The sequence below is a fragment of the Diuraphis noxia genome, unplaced genomic scaffold (assembly GCF_037042655.1).
Source record: "Diuraphis noxia isolate RWA-SAM2 unplaced genomic scaffold, SU_Dnox_SAM2 contig0004, whole genome shotgun sequence".
NCBI lineage: Eukaryota > Metazoa > Arthropoda > Insecta > Hemiptera > Aphididae > Diuraphis > Diuraphis noxia.
The window spans coordinates 46920986-46931462 of record NW_028301714.1 but is presented as its reverse complement, the minus strand read 5'-3'; positions in this window follow the sequence as shown (position 1 = coordinate 46931462).

Genomic DNA, 10477 nt, shown 5'->3' with positions numbered 1-10477 from the left:
CCTATCCGTTTTATTTTAAAAATATGGATCTAGTTTGTTTTTGTGGACACAATTTTCAAAATTTATTAGCCACTTGCCACTAAAAAATATAATTTTATCATGATTTAATAATCCTACATTTTTCATTTCATTTATTTTCTTGAGAATACATATCACAGTCTTCAAAAAAATCATTTGCCTGCGGGCGCCAATACTCCTTTTCCATTTTTATTTTCAAAATATAGTTCTAGTTTATTTTTGTGGACACAATTTTTAAACTTTTTTAACCATTTTCAACTACAAAACATAATTTTATCATGATTTAATTATTATTTATTTTTTATTCCATTTATTTTCCTTCATAATACATATTGCAGTCCTAATAGTGTATTCTAAGACAATAATTGTATCCAAATTTCTTTTTTGATCCTTAAAAATCAAGTGACTTCGTGTAACAACACCCCCATTATCATTTTTATTTTAAAAATATGGATGTAGTTTATTTTTGTGGACACAACTTTTAAACTTTATTAGCCACTTGTCACTAAAAAACATAATTTTATCATGATATAAATATCCTTCTTTTATTTTTCTTGAGAATACATAGTGCAGTCTTCATTGCTTATTCCAAGACCATAATTGTATCCAAATTTCTTTTGTGATCCTTAAAAATCATTTGCCTGCGGGTGCCAATACCCCCTTTCCGTTTTTATATTCAAAATATGGATCTAGTTTGTTTTTGTGGACCTAATTTTCAAACTTTATTAGAAATTTGCCAATAAAAAACATAATTGTATCATAATAATAATCCTTAATTTTTTATTTCATTTATTATTCCTTCATTTATTTTTCTAGAGAATACATAGTTCAGTCTTCATTTTGTATTCAGAGACCATAATTTTATCCAAATTTCTTTTGTGATACTTAAAAATCATTTGCCTGCGGGTGCCAATACCCCCTGTCTATTTTTATTTTCAAATTATTGTTCTAGTTTATTTTTGTGGTCACAATTTTTAAACTTTTTTAACCATTTTAAACTACAAAACATAATTTTATCATGATTTAATTATTCTTTATTTTTTATTTTTATTTAGAATACATATTGCAGACTTAATTGTGTATTCTAAAACAATAATTTTTTCCAAATTTCGTTTTTGATTCTTAAATATCATTTGCCTGCGGGCGCCATAACCCCCTTTCCATTTTTTTTTTCAATATAAAGTTATTGTTTATTTTTGTGGTCACAATTTTTTAAAATTTTTAACCATTTTCAACTACAAAACACAATTTTATCATGATTTAATTATTCTTTGTTTTTTATTTTTATTTCTTGGTAAAACATACTGCAGTCTTAATAGTCTATTCAAGACTATAATTTTATCCAAATTTCTTTTTTGATCCTTAAATATCATTTGCCTGCGGGCGCCATAACCCCCTTTCCATTTTTATTTTCAATATAAAGTTATTGTTTATTTTTGTGGTCATAATTTTTAAAATTTATAAGCCACTTGCCACTAAAAATCATAATTTTATCATGATTTAATTATTCTTTATTTTTTATTCCATTTATTTTTCTTGGTTATACACAGTGCATTCTTCATTGTGTATTCTAAGACAATACTTTTTCCAAATTTTTTTTTTGATTCTCAAAATACATTTGCCTGCGTGCTCAAATACCAATACCAATACCAATACCAATACCAATACCAATACCAATTCCATTACAAATGCCAACACCAATTCCAATTCCAATTCCAATTCCAAAGCGAATTTTGTGATGTAGTTTATTTTTGTGGACATTATTTTATCATGATTTAATTATCTTCCAAATATTTTCCTTCTTAATACATATTGCAGTCCTAATAGTGTATTCTAAGACAATATTTTTTTCTAAATTTCTTTTTTGATCCTTAAAAATCAAGTGACTTCGTGTAACAATACCCCCCTTTCCATTTTTGTTTTCAAAATATACCTATAGTTTATTTTGTGGGCACAATTTTTAAACTTAATTATCCACTTGCCACTAAAAATCATAATTTTATCATGATATAATTATCCTTCTTTTATTTTTCTTGAGAATACATATTGCAGTCTTCATTTAATATTTTAATACCATAATTTTTTCCAAATTTCTTTTTTGATCCTTAAAAATCATTTGCCTGCGGGCGCCAATACCCCCTTTCCATTTTTATTTTCATAATATAGCTCAAGTTTAGTTTTGTGGTCACAATTTTTAAACTTTAATATCCACTTGCCACTAAAAATCAAAATTTTATCATGATATATTAATTATCCTTCATTTATTTTTCCTGAGAATACATATTGTCATTGTCATTGTCATTGTCATTGTCATTGTCTTTCACAATTCAATCACATTCACGATCACAATACACCCTTTCCGTTTTTATTTTCAATATAGAGCTATTGTTTATTTTTGTGGTTAAAATTTTCTAAATTTTTTAACCATGCTCATCCAAAAACATAATTTTAAAATAATTTAAGTATCTTTCATTTATTTTTCTTTAGAATACATAGAGCAGTCTACATTGAGTATTCTAAGAATATAATTTTTTCCAAATATCTTATTTGTTCCTTAAAAATCATTTGCCATTGGCCGCCAATACCCCCTTTTGATTTTTATTTTCAAAATATAGTTATTTTTTTTATTTTCGGACACAATGTTTAAACTTTATTAGCCACTTGCCAATAAAAAAACATAATGTTATCAAGATTTAATTATCCTTCATATTTTAATTCATTAATTTTTCTTGAGAATACATAGCACAATCTTCATAGTGTATTCCAAGACAGTAATTTTTTCTTAATTTCTTTTTTGATCCTTAAAAATCATTTGCCTGTTGTCGCCAATACCCCCACTCCGGCCTATCCGTTTTATTTTAAAAATATGGATCTAGTTTGTTTTTGTGGACACAATTTTCAAAATTTATTAGCCACTTGCCACTAAAAATATAATTTTATCATGATTTAAAAATCCTACATTTTTCATTTCATTTATTTTCTTGAGAATACATAGCACAGTCTTCAAAAAAATCATTTGCCTGCGGGCACCAATACTCCTTTTCCATTTTTATTTTCAAAATATAGTTCTAGTTTATTTTTAAGGACAAAATTTTTAAACTTTTTTATCCATTTTCAACTACAAAACATAATTTTATCATGATTTAATTATTCTTTATTTTTTATTCCATTTATTTTTCTTGGTTATACACATTGCATTCTTCATAGTGTATTCTAAGAGAATAATTTTTCCAAAATTTTTTTTTTGATTCTCAAAATACATATGCCTGCGTGCTCAAATACCAATAGCAATACCAATACCAATACCAATACCAATACCAATACCAATACCAATACCAATACCAATACCAATACCAATACCAATACCAATACCAATACCAATACCAATACCAATACCAATACCATTACCATTACAAATGCCAACAACAATTCTAATTCCAATTCCAATTCCAAAGCGAATTTTGTGATGTAGTTTATTTTTGTGGACATTATTTTATCATGATTTAATTATCTTCCATTTATTTTCCTTCGTAATACATATTGCAGTCCTAATAGTGTATTCTAAGACAATAATTTTTTCTAAATTTCTTTTTTGATCCTTAAAAATCAAGTGACTTCGTGTAACAATACTCCCATTATCATTTTTATTTTCAAAATATGGATGTAGTTTATTTTTGTAGACACAATTTTTAAACTTTATTAGCCACTTGTCACTAAAAAACATAATTTTATCATGATATAAATATCCTCCTTTTATTTTTCTTGATAATATATATTGCAGTCTTCATTGTGTATTCTAAGATTAATAGAAGATTAATATTTTAATACCATAATTTTTTCCAAATTTCTTTTTTGATCCTTAAAAATCATTTGCCTGCGGGCGCCAATACTCCTTTTCCATTTTTATTTTCAAAATATAGTTCTAGTTTATTTTTGTGGACACAATTTTTAAACTTTTTTAACCATTTTCAACTACAAAATATAATTTTATCATGATTTAATTATTATTTATTTTTTATTCCATTTATTTTCCTTCATAATACATATTGCAGTCCTAATAGTGTATTCTAAGACAATAATTGTATCCATATTTCTTTTTTGATCCTTAAAAATCAAGTGACTTCGTGTAACAACACCCCCATTATCATTTTTATTTTCAAAATATGGATGTAGTTTATTTTTGTGGACACAACTTTTAAACTTTATTAGCCACTTGTCACTAAAAAACATAATTTTATCATGATATAAATATCCTTCTTTTATTTTTCTTGAGAATACATAGTGCAGTCTTCATTGCTTATTCCAAGACCATAATTGTATCCAAATTTCTTTTGTGATCATTAAAAATCATTTGCCTGCGGGTGCCAATACCCCCTTTCCGTTTTTATATTCAAAATATGGATCTAGTTTGTTTTTGTGGACCTAATTTTCAAACTTTATTAGCAATTTGCCAATAAAAAACATAATTGTATCATAATAATAATCCTTAATTTTTTATTTCATTTGTTATTCCTTCATTTATTTTTCTAGAGAATACATAGTTCAGTCTTCATTTTGTATTCAGAGACCATAATTTTATCCAAATTTCTTTTGTGATACTTAAAAATCATTTGCCTGCGGGTGCCAATACCCCCTGTCTATTTTTATTTTCAAATTATTGTTCTAGTTTATTTTTGTGGTCACAATTTTTAAACTTTTTTAACCATTTTAAACTACAAAACATAATTTTATCATGATTTAATTATTCTTTATTTTTTATTTTTATTTAGAATACATATTGCAGACTTAATTGTGTATTCTAAAACAATAATTTTTTCCAAATTTCGTTTTTGAATCATAAAAATCAATTTCCTGTGGCCGCCAATACCCACTTTCCATTTTTCTTTTCATAATATAGCTCTAGTTTAATTTTGTGGTCACAATTTTTTAACTTTTTTAACCATTTTCAACTATAAAACACAATTTTATCATGATTTTAATTATTCTTTATTTTTTATTCCATTCATTTTTCTTGGTTATACATATTTCAGTCTTAATAGTGTATTCTAAGACAATAATTTTTTCCAAATTTCTTTTTTGATCCTTAAATATCATTTGCCTGCGGGCGCCATAACCCCCTTTCCATTTTTTTTTTCAATATAAAGTTATTGTTTATTTTTGTGGTCACAATTTTTTAAAATTTTTAACCATTTTCAACTACAAAACACAATTTTATCATGATTTAATTATTCTTTGTTTTTTATTTTTATTTCTTGGTAAAACATACTGCAGTCTTAATAGTCTATCCAAGACTATAATTTTATCCAAATTTCTTTTTTGATCCTTAAATATCATTTGCCTGCGGGCGCCATAACCCCCTTTCCATTTTTATTTTCAATATAAAGTTATGTTTATTTTTGTGGTCATAATTTTTAAACTTTATAAGCCACTTGCCACTAAAAATCATAATTTTATCATGATTTAATTATTCTTTATATTTTATTCCATTTATTTTTCTTGGTTATACACAGTGCATTCTTCATTGTGTATTCTAAGACAATAATTTTTCCAAATTTTTTTTTTGATTCTCAAAATACATTTGCCTGCGTGCTCAAATACCAATACCAATACCAATACCATTACAAATGCCAATAACAATTCTAATTCCAATTCCAATTCCAAAGCGAATTTTGTGATGTAGTTTATTTTTGTGGACATTATTTTATCATGATTTAATTATCTTCCATTTCTCAAATTTCTTTTTTGATCCTTAAAAATCAAGTGACTTCGTGTAACAATACCCCCATTATCATTTTTATTTTCAAAATATGGATGTAGTTTATTTTTGTGGACACAATTTTTAAACTTTATTAGCAATTTGCAACTAAAAAACATAATTTTATCATGATTTAATAATCCTTCATTCTTTATTTCATTTATTTTTCTTGAGAATACATATTGCAGTCTTAATAGTGTATTCTAAGACAATACTTTTTTCCAAATTTCTTTTTTGATCCTTAAATATCATTTAACTGCGGGCGCCATAACCCCCTTTCCATTTTTATTTTCAATATAAAGTTATCGTTTATTTTTGTGGTCACAATTTTTTAACTTTATTAGCAATTTGCAACTAAAAAACATAATTTTATCATGATTTAATAATCCTTCATTCTTTATTTCATTTATTTTTCTTGAGAATACATATTGCATTCTTAATAGTGTATTCTAAGACAATACTTTTTTCCAAATTTCTTTTTTGATCCTTAAATATCATTTGCCTGCGGGCGCCATAACCCCCTTTCCATTTTTATTTTCAATATAAAGTTATTGTTTATTTTTTTGGTCATAATTTTTAAACTTTATAAGCCACTTGCCACTAAAAATCATAATTTTATCATGATTTAATTATTCTTTATTTTTTATTCCATTTATTTTTCTTGGTTATACACAGTGCATTCTTCATTGTGTATTCTAAGTCAATAATTTTTCCAAATTTTTTTTTTGATTCTCAAAATACATTTGCCTGCGTGCTCAAATACCAATACCAATACCAATACCAATATCAATACCAATACCAACTACAAAACACAATTTTATCATAATTTAATTATTCTTTATTTTTTATTTTTATTTCTTGGTAAAACATACTGAAGTCTTAATAGTGTATTCCGAGACTATAATTTTATCCACATTTCTTTTTTGATGCTTATAATCATTTGCCTGCGTTTGCCAATACCCCCTTTCTGTTTTTATTTTCAAAATATGGCTCTAGTTTATTTTTGTGGGCACAATTTTTAAACTTTATTAGCAATTTGCCACTAAAAAACATAATTTTAATCCTTCATTTTTTATTTTATTTATTTTTTATTCATTTATTTTTCTAGAGAATACTTAGTTCAGTCTTCATTGTGTATTTTAAGATCATAATTTTATCCGAATTTCTTTTTTGATTCTTAAAAATCATTTGCCTGCGGGCGCCAAAACCCCCTTTCCATTTTTATATTCAAAATATAGTTCTAGTTTATTTTTGTGGACACAATTTTTAAACTTTATTAGCCACTTGCCACTAAAAAATATTATTTTATCATGATTTGATTATCCTTCATTTATTTTTCTTGAGAATACATAGTTCATTCTTCATTGTGTATTCCAAGACCATAATTTTATCCAAATTTATTTGTGATCCTTAGAAATCATTTGCCTGCGGGCGCCATTACCCCCTTTCTATTTTTATTTTCAAAATATAGCTCTAATTTGTTTTTGTGGACACAATTTTTAAACTTTATTAGCAATTTGCCATTAAAAAACATAATTTTATCATGGTTAAATAATCCTTCATTTTTTATTTCATTTATTTTTCTTGAGAATACATAGCACAGTCTTCATTGCTTATTCCAAGACCATAATTGTATCCAAATTTCTTTTGTGATCCTTAAAAATCATTTGCCTGTGGCCGCCAGTACCCCCTTTCCGTTTTTATTTTAAAAATATGGATCTAGTTTGTTTTTGTGGACACAATTTTCAAACTTTATTAGCCACTTGCCACTAAAAAATATAATTTTATCATGATTTAATAATCCTACATTTTTCATTTCATATATTTTTCTTGAGATTACATAGCACAATTCTTCAAAAAAATCATTTGCCTGCGGGCGCCAATACTCCTTTTCCATTTTTATTTTCAAAATATAGCTCTAGTTTATTTTTGTGGTCACAATTTTCAAACTTTATTAGCCACTTACTACTAAAAAATATAATTTCATCATGATTCAATTATCCTTCAATTATTTTTCTTGAGAATACATAGCACAGTCTTCATTGCTTATTCCAAGACCATAATTGTATCCAAATTTCTTTTGTGATCCTTAAAAATCATTTGCCTGTTGTCGCCAATACCCCCTTTCTGTTTTTATTTTCAAAATATGGATCTAGTTTGATTTTGTGGACACAATTTTTAAACTTTATTAGCAATTTGCCACTAAAAAACATAATTTTAATCCTTCATTTTTTATTTTATTTATTTTTTATTCATTTATTTTTCTAGAGAATACTTAGTTCAGTCTTCATTGTGTATTTTAAGATCATAATTTTATCCGAATTTCTTTTTTGATTCTTAAAAATCATTTGCCTGCGGGCGCCAAAACCCCCTTTCCATTTTTATATTCAAAATATAGTTCTAGTTTATTTTTGTGGACACAATTTTTAAACTTTATTAGCCACTTGCCACTAAAAAATATTATTTTATCATGATTTGATTATCCTTCATTTATTTTTCTTGAGAATACATAGTTCATTCTTCATTGTGTATTCCAAGACCATAATTTTATCCAAATTTATTTGTGATCCTTAGAAATCATTTGCCTGCGGGCGCCATTACCCCCTTTCTATTTTTATTTTCAAAATATAGCTCTAATTTGTTTTTGTGGACACAATTTTTAAACTTTATTAGCAATTTGCCATTAAAAAACATAATTTTATCATGGTTAAATAATCCTTCATTTTTTATTTCATTTATTTTTCTTGAGAATACATAGCACAGTCTTCATTGCTTATTCCAAGACCATAATTGTATCCAAATTTCTTTTGTGATCCTTAAAAATCATTTGCCAGTTGTCGCCAATACCCCCTTTCTGTTTTTATTTTCAAAATATGGATCTAGTTTGTTTTTGTGGACACAATTTTCAAATTTTATTAGCCACTTGCCACTAAAAAATATAATTTCATCATGATTTGATTATCCTTCATTTATTTTTCTTGAGAATACATAGCACAGTCTTCATTGCTTATTTCAAGACCATAATTGTTTCCAAATTTCTTTTTTGATTCTTAAAAATCATTTGCCTGCGGGCGCCAAAACCCCCTTTCCATTTTTATATTCAAAATATAGTTCTAGTTTTTTTTTGTGGACACAATTTTTAAACTTTATTAGCCACTTGCCACTAAAAAACATAATTTTATCATGATTTAATAATCCTTCATTTTTTATTTCTTTTATTTTTCTTGAGAATACATAGCACAGTCTTCATTGTGTATTCTTAGACAAAAATTTTTTCCAAATTTCTTTTTTGCTTCTCAAAATACATTTGCCTGCGTGCGCCAATACCCCCTTTCCATTTCTATTTTCAAAATAGAGCTCTATTTTATTTTATTGGACACAATTTTGAAACTTTAATAGCCACTTGCCACTAAAAAACATAATTATATCATGATTAAATTATCCTGCATTTATGTTACATAAGAATACTTAGTGCAGTTCTCATTGTGTATACCAAGACTTTAATTTTTTCCAAATTTCTTTTGTGATCCTTAAAATCCAGTTGCCCTTTGGGCGCCAATACCCCCTTTCTATTTTTATTTCCAAAATATAACTCTAGTTTGTTTTTGTGGACACAAATTTTAAACTTTATTAGCAATTTGCCACTAAAAAATATAATTTTATCATGATCTTATTATCCTTCATTTTTTTTTCTTAAGAATATAATATTATAGATCTATTTAGAAGTTAAAAAATGATCTATTTATGTAGCCCACCTATTTTCAAGGACTATCTTTGAACAATATTGGTATATGGTATGTGGTATCCAATACACATTGGTGGCTTAATTATTTTGTACTTCCTATGTCAAAAAATAAATAAATCACAATATAATAAATGTTAAAATATATCATAATTAAATAACTAAATATTGTTTACAAGAATAATAATTTCAAATAAGTGTCAAGTTTTAAAAAATTGTTAATACAAACATACAGTCTAACTACAGTTATAATAATTAAAATTTCAAATAAGTTTAAAAAAATAAGTCAAATAAGTCGAAAATATAAATCATAATTAAATAATTAAAAATTATTTACTAATAAGAATTATCGAACGCTGGTGTAGTACTTATAGTTAAAAATTCAGTGGAATTTTTCAACGACTCTCTAATTTGTGTACCCTCAATTGATGATAGAGTTGATAGATGTTGATTTGGTACTTTTTTTTTTTAAATAAATCTTGGTTGCGGTTCAATTTTTCTTTTTAATTCAAAGTTTGATGTTTTCTTTTGTTAATTTGTATTTTATTAAACTATACTCTTTTAGTTATTAACTTACATTTCCATAACTGAAAAATTCAGTGTATGAAATATTATTATAAAAATACATACATGTCCACAATAACATCAAAAATAAAACCCAATATTTTCAAATTTGGCAATTAAACATGGTTCTGAATTAGTTGTAATTATATTTAATAATGATTATTGAATAAAATAATATAGAATATTATAAAAAATAATCAAAATTCAAAAATTTAAAACACAATTACAATACTGTTATATATATTATCATGAATCGTGATTTTTATCAACGATAACTGATAAGATGATAGGGATTAGACTAGACGTGATTCACTCTAGCGGACATTTTTGACACCATGGATCACAAAAAATTTTTTCCTGCGATGATCCAATCGTTATCTCTAGTCTTCATGCCTTGA